Source organism: Protopterus annectens, chromosome 2.part1 (assembly GCF_019279795.1).
Source record: "Protopterus annectens isolate FY-2018-M chromosome 2.part1, PAN1.0, whole genome shotgun sequence".
Classification (NCBI taxonomy): Eukaryota; Metazoa; Chordata; order Ceratodontiformes; family Protopteridae; genus Protopterus; species Protopterus annectens.
In genome coordinates, this window is record NC_056729.1 from 1,884,802,772 (window position 1) to 1,884,814,833 (window position 12,062).

Consider the following 12,062-nt stretch of genomic DNA (forward strand, 5'->3'; position numbering starts at 1 on the left):
AGCTACAAAAACAAAATTGCCACTGATTCTAAGGGCACCCACAAAGCATTCTATACCTATGTCAAGAATCTCAATGGCAACACCCAGATCTGCTCTGAGTTACAGCACAATGGCACAAAAATTACAGAACCAACTGATATTGCCAACATCCTGGCAGATAGGTTCAGTGCTAACTTTACCCCCCTCTCACCCCCTAAAGGGCCCATATCTATACAGGAAGAATGCAGAGTCCCTGGAATCACATCTATGCAGGTAAAAGCTGCACTCTCTAAAACCAAAAACACAGCATCCATGGGACCATCCCAGTCTGCGTTTTACACGAACTTCAGAAGAACTGGCTCCCCACCTAAGCACCATGTTCAGTCATAGTCTCACATCAGGCTTTGTGCCTGCTGAATGGTGCACAGCAACAGTTATCCCACTCCACAAAGAGGGAGCCACCACTGATCCTGGGAACTATCACCTTATTAGCCTGACAAGCCTGGTCTGCAAGACCATGGAATGTATCATCATGGAACTCATAAACAAAGACTTTGGTAACCTCCAGACTCTGGACCCCAGCCAGTTTGGGTTTGTGAAAGGCAGATCATGCCTTCTGAACCTGATCGACTTATTTGAGGTAGTAACCAAAGCAGTAGATGAGGGTAAGGTGGTTCACACAGCCTATCTTGACCTTGCCAAGGCTTTCGACACCATCCCCCATTCTGGAATTATAGCTAAACTCAACTAAACTAGGTATAAATCCCTATGTCACAAGATGGATTGCCAACTGGCTAACTGACAGAACCCACACTGTAAAAATTGCAGACCCCAAATCAGACTTCAAACCAGTGACAAGTGGAGTACCCCAGGGTTCAGTCCTGGGACCTCTCCTGTTTGATATCTACTTCTCTGAAGTACAGGCTAACACAGAAGGTCTCTGGCTAATGAAGTTCGCAGATGACTGCAAACTAGGAGCCATAGTCGAGTCCCCAAATGATGTGGACATCCTACAGATGGGCCTCACTGAGACAGATGCCTGGTGTCAGAGGCATGGCCTCAAGCTCAATGCCAAAAAGTGCATTGTGATCCCCTTTGGTAAAAACTCTGTACCCATGAACTACCACATGCATGGCAGTCTACTTAATGCCAAATGCGTGATAAGAGACCTAGGAACCCAGGTGGACAGTAGTCTCTCCTTTGATAATCACATCTCCACAGTAGTCAGGAAATCCTTGTATGTGGCATACCTCAGGTCATTGTTCCTCTCTACTTGGCACTCATTAGACCCATTATAGAGTACAACTTCCCTTTTGGAATGTACCTCACAAGACATCTGTAGCAGCTGGAAAGGCCACAGAAGTACCTCACAAAAAGGATTACTGGCCTCAAACAGATGTCCTACACTGACCATCTGAAAAAACTCCAGCTTTACTCTGTAGCATATCGCCTACTCTGAGGAGATCTCTGCCTAACATATAAAGCTATGTTAAACCCAGATATGTTGGATATGCTACACGTAAAGGAATCCCAATCCCTCTGACCTATACGCTCTAAGGACCTAAACCTTGTCACCTCAATAAACAAGACATATTGGAGGGATAGCTTCCTGTCCCAGAGACTTCCTATACTCTGGAACAAGCTATCCATCTATGTCAAGCAAAGTTCCTCATTAGCACTCTTCAAGAAAAATCTTGATGAGTGGATGGGAAATAGGAAATATACCCTGGGGATCACTTCTGTGGCTCTGCTCGACAGGGGCACAGGAAATTAACTTTCTTGGGTGGCATAAGCCAGGGTACCTTGTTGGCTAGGCTTACGTAGGCTTACTTATGCCCTTGGGCTGATAGCCTAGTACCTACCTATGAACCTACGAACCTACATCATAGCTTGTTTAGTAGGAACCCTCTCACCTTAATCCTTACATCTGATCTTTCATATATACTCATAATTAACCTTATTATTCTATCAGTGAACACAAATGCTATCACTGCCCTACTCATAAAATCCCATCTTACTCTATCGAATGCCTTCTCTGTATCAAGACCCACCAAAAGTAACATTTTCTTACTCTCTGCTTCCCTTTGGATCATCGTTGTATTTACGTTTTCAAATATTTGCCTCCTCTCCACAAAACCACTTTAATCCACATATGTCATCTTTTCCAATACATTTGTCATTTACTAACTAGTACATACACAACCACTTTATAATCAGGGTTTAAAATTGAAACTGGCCTGTATGAAGAATGGTCTGAGGGGTATTTACCCTCTTTGGGTAATACCACTCTTGCAACCTTCTTAGGTTCATAGCAAGTATTAGGCTATCAGTTTGCAAACTGTTATAAGCCTAGCCAATGAGCAGAGGTCAGAATCAAACTGTATACCTTCTATTTGTGAGGTAAAGATGTTAACCATTATGCCATCCCCTCCCCACCCTTTTTTCCAAGATGTTGGTACTGTCCCTCCTTGTAAAATATTGTTAAATAAAACCTCCCAAATCTTTATCACGTTCTTCCCTTCTAATTTCCAGATTCCCACAGGAATACCATGTGATCCTGGAAATATTCCATCTTAAGTAATAATTCTCGATCCTCATCATCCTCTAACGTTCCACGTGTGCCTTTTCTTGCTTTCCCTTTCCTTGTTTTGTAGAAATATTCATAGACTTTCCAAAATATTTGTAATACCCTTATCTGTAGTTAAAGTTCTTGTCATAGGCTTCCCAAGCTTGCATGACCCCCTTCTACTTTCCTGTTGCCTAAGTCATTATACAAAAGAGTTTTTTGTGCTCTAGAGTTGTTATCAGAAAAAGTTGCTTACAACGAATTTTCTAAATTCATGCGTATCATCCAGTATTCCTTTAGTTTCCATTTCTTACAAAGAAATTGCTTCTGTTTTTTGTTCTTTTAGATCCCTCGTGTTCTGCAACACATTAGTCTTTGATAAGCCCTGTAAATAATTCCTATTACTTTTTTCTCTCTCTGTGTGATTTCTACCATATTTTAAGCTCCATTTTCATGTTATCCCACCCTCTAGGTATCCATTTTAAAGAAGTGCTCATCTTCCTTAGTACCTCTCAGATCATGTGTATTACCCATTTTTAAATTATTCTTTAAAGTATGGGAATGACCTTTGGTAGTAATAATATTGGATGTATTTATGCTCTGGATTCCTTCTTACAACAGCACCCTGTGTGAGGGATCTGGGGCTTATGATGGATTCTGACTTAAAATTTGTGGAACATCTAAAAGAGGAGATACAGAAATGTTATGAGTTATTTATTTATTTAAAATTTGTTTGCCAGGATAGTCCGACTGGACAACAAGTGTCCATTTTCAGCGGAGTCATGGGGAGAAAACTCCATAAGTTTACAGAGAGAAGAAAAATTTATAAGAGAGACATTACAGAGTAGTAGCATACAGATGGTAGACTTTACAGCTGTTGCTACGGTAGCATTGTCGCCTCACAGTAAGACGTTGTCCTGTTCGATTCTCAGCTAAAGCGTCTTCTCTGTGGAGACATGTGTGAATGGGCATACCTTCATTGAAGGTTGTACATCAGAGCTGGCAACTCGGCACGTAAAAATCTACTGCCAATCATTAGCGGACAGGAGTTTCGCTGTGGCAACCCCTAACCGGGAAAAGCCGAAAGACACAACAACAAGTATACGATAAGAGGATATTCCCTCTTTTGGTTAAAAATACAAGTGTACAGAATATACAATGAGAGTAGATAAGAACCTGGTAGAGCATTGCAAGATATTTCACAACTGAATAAGAGTATATAAATGTTTACGTTTTCCATATAAACATTCAAGCAAATATACATGCAAGAGTATACATACATATAATAGTTAATAATAAAAAGCAAATATGCATGCAAGAGTATACATACATATAATAGTTAATAATAAAAAGCAAATATACATACTAGAGTATGCATACATATAATAGTTAATAATAAAGTTAATAAAAGATATCCTACAAAGGGTAAGTAACACAGACGAAAATGTTTTGATCCCACTGTATAAATCTGCTGTTCGACCAGTCATGGAATATTGTGGATCTTTTTGCTCATTCACTTTAGCTCAGTGAAACAAACTTGAAAGTGTATAAAAATGTACACAATACAGATATTAGGGATTTCTTATGATTCATTACTAGGCTAACAACCACAAGGGCCCTTTTAAGCCTAGCCATGCATCACAAATCTCTGACAAGTTCTGGTACTGTTGATAAGTGTAAACAGAGGCTTGGGAGGTGAAACTTTTACAGTCTGGGTCCTGGGAGATAACCATTTGCAGGTTGCCTGTGTTCATTAGAGATATAGGTGCAACACCAGGGATGGATTTCCTGTTCCCCATTCAACTCTCCAGGTTACACTTGAATTGGGTTAGGGAGGAACTCTGCTTCACATGGATGGGGAGCCTGTTCCAGAGAAGGGGTAGTCTCTGGGATAAATACCTGTCTGTCCAGCAGGTCCTATTTATATCACAGGCAAGGTTTACGTGTTTAGAATGGGTAATTCTGGCCCTGTTTGTTTTGTGGATATGCAGGAGGTCCATCAGACTTGAGTCTGACAAAGCCTTGTATGGCAGGCATAGATCTTCCCTCAACAGCCTGTTGCAGACAGAATATTGACAGACTACAGTTACCTATGCCCTGTATTCTTTTAGTGAAGAACCTCTGTGGATGTTCCAATTATTGGATGAGCCTGGTTCGGTACATACCAAAGGGGGCATTATTCTCAGCAACACGTCTGATAAATGCTGAATACAGTGGAACAATGACTTCCTTGGATCTAGATGCCAATACCTTTGTTTGTAAGTTGCACAACATAGAATAATTTCCCTATTATTGTAGACACATGGTGGTCAAAGGCTAGATTACTGTCTGTGTGTGTGTCACCAAGTCTCTGACTACTCGGTCAACTCTTAGGAGTATGTTGTCAAAATGATAGTTACCAGAGATGGATGACTTCCTGAAAGACACTATTATGCATTTCTTTCATATAGGAGGCATTTGTCGTATTTAGCATTTTTCTCCATTGAGTATAGGTTGTTTAATTGCAAACCAGGGTAACATCTCATCCAAAAATTACACTGCAACATGGAACAACTGTTTGACTGTAAACTTACCTCGAGTCTAGTACTTCAGGTCTCAGCTCTTATTTTATCATAATGCTGTTAGACCATGGAATTCTTTATGTTTATACATTTTTATACATTAGAAGTTTTGGAAGTCTGGAGTCTTTTAACAATTCTCTAGACAGTTTAGTTTAATAATAGAGTTTTTGATTCTGGGTTATCTCTTTGGATTCTTAAGTGGCCCATAGTATACCCTGAGTTTGTCATTCTCAGTATTGAACAATGAACACTAAATTTCTTTCTTTCTAACAACTAAGGGAAGGCTCAGGAGTCTCATTTTTACTTCATTGCACTGCATTTTTATCTTTATTGGTGTGTGATTTGAACTAGTTATTAGATGTGTATCAAATCTTTCAGTTAAATACTCATGCTTCTGTAAAGTGTAATTTCTATCCAGTCTAGCCCAGCGGGGAAGACTGTGTAAACTCTGAGTTACTACTGAGTCGCATCTTCCATTTCAAATATTCTCATATATATTTCTTTAAAAATGTATCCTGTTTTGTTATATTTTTTCCTTCTAAGTCCCCCTGCTCCCTCCTTACTGCTGTAAATCAGGTTCCAAATCCCCACTCATAAATAATATTCCCTGCTGAAAACAAATTATTTTTCCTAAAATTCTCTTACAGTCCATAAAAGTAGTTTTGGGTTGAATATGAAAATATGCCAATGTACTCATTCCCTGCCAGTAACCCCTTATTACCACAAATATACCATTATTGCCTTTAATTTCTTCTTCTTTTATCACTAGTGAAGCCCCTCTCACAATCAGTATTGTTACCTATATTTTCTTTTCCCTAATACACTGCTGAATATCCATTCTGAAGGCCTTTCTTTGTCAACTTTACATGCTCATTTCTCTCCACATATGTCTGCTGTAACATTACTATTTGTACCATACATTTCTGAATATAATTCAGTACTCTTTGCTGTTTGTCTTTACTTGCAATGCCATTGACAATCCATGGTAAAATTGATAAGGCAGTCATTTTAATAAAAAAAGCTATTACTTTCACATATTCTGCAGTTTTTTGAATGATTCCAACCTGCAACTCAGATGCACACTGATCAAAAAAAAAAAACACATACAAAACACATACACAAAAAATTGTTTATACTGCATTTAAAAAATAAAGAAAACAAAAAAAAAAACACTGAACAGGTCAACTATAGGTAATGTTTATTTTCATTAAAAGAGTTATAGACATTACCTGCGGGTGAACTTTCAGAAATTTTGTTTTGTTTATGCACATACTAATGTTTGGCTGGTTGATTTTGAGCACAGTTAATGTTTCTCATCTCTGTTTGCACCCATGTCACATTTTGACTGACTTTTTGCTTGAATAGCAAGCATTCAGGAAACAAGAAATGAAGTATATTTTAAACCCAAACAACCTTTAAAGCCCAACAAGCACATAAAACTATATGCTCTTTCCAAATAATCATATTCCACAGTCTACTGTTCCTGGTTTTGTAATACATTTCCCTTTTGCCAAAGTTTTTTTTCCAAGAGCTGCTCTTTCTGCCTTTATGGCTGCACCTTTACTAATATAAGACTTGGGTGCTTTGTCATGGCCAGATTTGGGACACAGTCACAAGGTGTCTCCTCAGTTAACAAATCCTGCTATGGAATGCCAGTCTAGCTGGTTATTTGTACTTTTATACAGTTTATGCAGTTATTTCCTTCCAGTTTCTGTGGTATAGCAGAACATCTCAAGCTCTGTCTCCTAATTCTAATCTTTTTTGAAAAAGTTAAGAAGCCTTGTATTCAGCTAGTTTTTCCTTCATTTGATCGTCTGATTTCTGAACTTTTATCAGCTCATGTCAAAAGCTATTTAAAACCTATTCTATCCTTTTCAGCCTTCCGTCATTGGCATGTGTATATTCCCCAAACATCTTGATTATTTTAAACACCTCTGAATGCATTTGATTTATTTTTTTCCCTCTAAATTACTGGAAGCCATCTCTTGTATCACAGATTAAACTTGCACAGCTCCCCCCCCCCAACAGTTTTTTCTTATATTTTGTAGTTGATTTTCTCTTACTTTCTCGATATACCTTCCTTGTTGACATCCAGGCAGTGCAATGACTAGCCAATAGCTGAATGTTACACAATTTGTAGCTTATACTGGCTTTTATACCTCTTTTCTTTTTTTTTTCTCACAGTAGGAGAGCTTTAATCAACCTATTTTTCAGAGTGCAGCCATTTTGGAATCCTCCTTGAGATTATTCAGGTAAGGTAGTTTGGGCCTCTTGTGGGGATGTCCTATGGCTATCTCCTAACGTAGGTGGTCGACCTAATGGGAGGATGCCCTAGGATAGAATCAGGACACACTGGGGGGAATTAAAGCTTGCCTGGGACCCACAGGGAATCCCACAGAGAAAACTAGACTGTTGTTGAGGATAAGAAAGTCCGGGATACTGTGCTTGGATTCTTACCATCTTGATCTTACCCAGGACACACAGTGTGAAAAACTGAAGAATGTATGATGGGTTTGCCAGGAGTAGGACAAAAATTAAATAGTTGTTTGCCACTTATATATGTGAATATTAAAATGTGATTCTGTTTTCTTATTTCCTAATTCTGAGGTTATAGTATCTTAGAGAATTCCTATTACTCTACGGCACAGTGATCTTAGAGTTAGTATATGTAAATACAAAGGATGTCCTTTAGCACTCTGCACAAACGTACTTTTTCATCATTACCGCAAGTTTCACTATTTTTTATTATACTTGTCCAGTTTCTGACCTTTCTGAATGGTGCCCATCACTGCAGATACCCATGGTGGCACAACATACAGTACACCCATGTAGCATGCGGGTTGTATGGCAGTGGTGGTAACACAGCAAATTACATTGCAATCAACCTTACTTTCTTTGATAGCATGATTTGTGGCATGATGTGCCTTATATACAGTTTGCAAGCTTGATTAGCCTACAGTCAGTATAGTGAGAACAGTACATGCAGATCTGACACCACCATTTAGGTCACCTCTGCGGATAAATCTCGGTGCATCTCCTCCAGCCTGTGACACAGGAAGCTCCTCCCCCTGTCAGGCTTGAAAATCCTTGAAGGGCCACCTCATTTGGTGGTTCTCTTATGATCCACATTCCATGTTTCAGCTTGACGTGGGGTTGGAATAGTACAAAATCTTTTGAAATGTTGTCCTCTTCCCCACAAATGTGCCCAGCCCTCAGACTCTGACATAGAAATTATATATTAAGCCAAATGCCCTTTTTGACAACCAGGCCAAGCACAACTGACCATTATTGATGCATAGAAATAAACCTAGCAAAACTGACTACTGTTCATTTAGGCTTCTGATTTGTATGCAGTTGATATAATGGAAAAAATACACCTTATCAACCAAATCCAGATATCTAAGCAATACAAAATTATCTCAAAGTCATTGCAATGTACTCTATGATAAGCACTTCCTATGCAAACAGAATGACAGAAGCACTTCCAAATTCCGGATATTTATACCCTTTTACATTTCACATAGTGAAGTTAGCCCTGAATGTTCCAGAACCACATAATTATGTCTCCCAGTACCACAGTCTTTATATACAGCCCATTCATGAAAGTCATGTGATGTTATGAAACATTAAGGCTTGTTCACACGAGGAAGTCATGGCCCTGTATTGTGCAACTAAGAAGTGAATATTCGTGTGGTATGCATTCCATGAATTTACATGCTTCCATGCATAAGTCTACTTTTTTGATCATTTTTTCCCTCACTACCTGTCCTCCCTCTCTCACCTATTTTTTTTCCATTTTCTCCCTATGACAAAAACAAAGGTCACCCAAGACGGTGCATCATTCAGGCAATCATTAGTGGTGGTTCAAGATACATTTTTCTGTACCATCCTGTGCATGCACGGGTAATGATGCCTACAGGCTACTGTGCTATGGGCTGATGGTGCTGGGTGTTTGCACATTTCCTTGAGAATGTTTTCAGCAGGAAATCACACTCCTTTCCTTAAGGCATAACATCCAGCCCTCCTGAGTCTCCACCAGGGATGATCATGCACATGCATGTGACCTCCAGATATGTACACACCTCCTTCCCTGAGCTAGGTGAGTTGGTTCTGCTCCTTCATTCCTTTCTTATCCCTGCCTGCCTGCTGCAGCACTGAGACTGCTAATACAGCCCTGGCTGCCTGAATCCTAGTCAGGGCTCCATCCCTCTGTCTGAAACTGTTTCGAATGTTGTGGAGCACGTTTTTACTTTTGGTTTATCCATAATGCAATTGCAGTCATGGCTAAAGCACTGAAACATTTTGTGGGGTGGTATTGTAACTGTAGCAAGTAGTTTGCTAGCTTCAAGTAGAAGATTTGTATTTTTATTTTTAGTTCTCATCTCAAGCAGAGTAATGACTCTATATAAGGGTGGTCTTATAGTCAACTCAGGTAATTACATTACTATCAGCTTTACAAGCCTCATGTGCAGAGCCATGGAACACATTATAACTGACCTCATAAACTACAGAATCAAGAATTTTATTAGACTTGACCCCCCCCCGACAATATGGTTTTGTGAAGAGTAGAATGTTAAGTTGTCTATCTCGCCTTCATTCTTGCTGTTTGGGATTGGAGCCGTTCCTCGGCTCCGACACGGCCATCTTCAATAGCTCAAGAGCTGTTTACTGGCTCGAGACTACCTCTTATCCCATGATGCCTAGCGACAGCTACCCAGATCTCGTTTGCTGCTTCAGCTGCGAGGTGTGTCGTTTTCTGGCTCAGGCTTGTATATTTCAATTTTTTGTTTAAAAATAGTCTCTTAGACTCTTAGACCCCTTTACTGTTCTTAGGTTGCTTAAATCACAGGCACTAGCAAAATTATTGTCTAGCCCTCCTCAACAGGTATCAGCTCCATCCACCTCCTCTTCTGTTCCTCCTCCAACTCCATTGAGTTCGGAGATGGAGTTTGTTGGGGTTAGAGTAGTGGAACCGTCAGCTCTAATCACCATCTCTCCTTCGGTTCCGACTTTGGCTCCAATTACCTTGATAGTCCCTTCGATCGAGGAATCTGGATGCCAGGGCTCCCACATTGACTCCGAGGGGGCGTGTGGCATCGGACCCTTGTCCAACCCTGTTCTCCCCCTCGGAGCATCGGCGCAGGTGAGCTCGGCTCCAACATCGGCCTCGGAGCCGTCCCCCTTGGCATGGAGAAAGATTCCTATTTCTTCAGAACTGGAGCTTTCTCTGCCTCGAGGCAGGGATGCCTTTGAGGTCATGCAGAGTGTGTTGTCCCCTGAGACAGCTCCATTACCAGCCCCACCGGCTCCGTCCTCCGTAGTGTCTGTGCCAACCTCTGCTCCTCCTCCAGACCCCAAGCATAGGGAACCGATGCCCCAGGACACCCCATTGGGTATTTCCTCTTCTTCTGATGCCTCCCCTGATCACTCAGAGGAGCCCCCTTGGAAGAAGAAGTGCAAGAGGAAGCACATTGACTCCCCTGAGTCTGTCTCTTCTGATACAGACTTAGATGAATCAGAAGGGTCCCCGAGATCCCCCTCTGAAGATGTTTCCTTTTCAGACATCCTGGAAATGCTTAGGCAGAGGGGGAACTGGAATCCCCTAGCCCCTACTGAGGATGAGTCTGTATTCCTGGACGCTTTCAGTTCCCGACCTTCCACCTCCTGGGTTTCTCCTCCTTTCGACCCACTTATGTCTGTAGTGGCTCGAAAGGCTTGGTCAGCTCCGGACACAGTGGAACCAACTCCGAGCAGACCTGGTAAATTTATTACAGCCCCCCCAGGATAAGAAATTCCTTTCTAAAGGTGTGCCCGTTGATGCCATGGTGGTAGCAGCAGCCACCAAAAAAGAGTTAGCAGAGACCTCTTCATCTGTTCATCCCCCTAACAAGAAGTCTAGGATGATGGACAGGTACGGAAAGTGAATGTTTGCTTCAGTGACCTTCTCCATGAGGTCCCTGAACTATCTATGTCATTTTACTCGCCTTCAAAGGAATCTCCTTAAAGAGTTTGAAGACACCCTTCAAGATCCTACAACTGAGGGAGTACAAGCCAAAGCAGCTTCCCAGCTAGCGACTCTTAATTCTGTAGTTAACTCCTCCATGAGGCTCATTTCCTATGCAGCCGATGGAGCAAGTAGAGCCACAGGCACGGGTGTGACCCTCAGGAGGCATGCTTGGATGTGGCTGTGTTACTTTGCGGAACCCTTTCGAGCATCCTTCACCAATACCCCCTTTGATGGTTCCTTTCTCTTTGGGCCACAGGTGAAAGACACGTTGACTAGGTGTGAGCAAGAAGGCAAGCATTTCTCTGCCGTGGGAGTCCATTTTTCCACTCCCTCGAGACCTTACCCCAAGGGTCAGAAGAGTGGGAAGATGTGGTTCCGCAAATCTCAGGGAGCCTTGCCTGACACACGTAGTGATTTTTCCTCCAGAGGCAGGGGGGGAAACAACAATAATAGACGCCACCCTCATGGCAGAGGGGGTCCGCAGAACCAGGGCAACAGAGAATCCTTCTCTGACAAGCCCTTCCAGCATCCCTGAAGGGTTGCCCAGCTGCTCACCTCTGGAGGCAGTTAGGGGAAGACTTTCGCTGTACCCAAAAGCCTGGCAAAATTTAACAAGAGACAGATGGGTACTGTCCATTATATCTGGAAGTTACAAAGTTCCATTTCATCAATCTCCCTTACAGTCAAAGAAGACCATTCCAGATGTGCCACCCAATCTGAAGGAGAAAGAAGTAATAGAAGTTTCAAAACTGCTAGAAAAAAGAGCCATTCCCGAGCCATCCAGGAAGTCCCCGCAGACCAGCATGGATCCGGAACTTACTCAAGGTTCTTTTTAGTACAAAAAAGACAGGGGACTGGAGACCGATTCTGGATCTCAGCAAACTAAACAAGTCTGTTCAAAGAACAAAGTTTTGGATGGTCATGCTACAGTCCGTTCTACCCTTCCTGG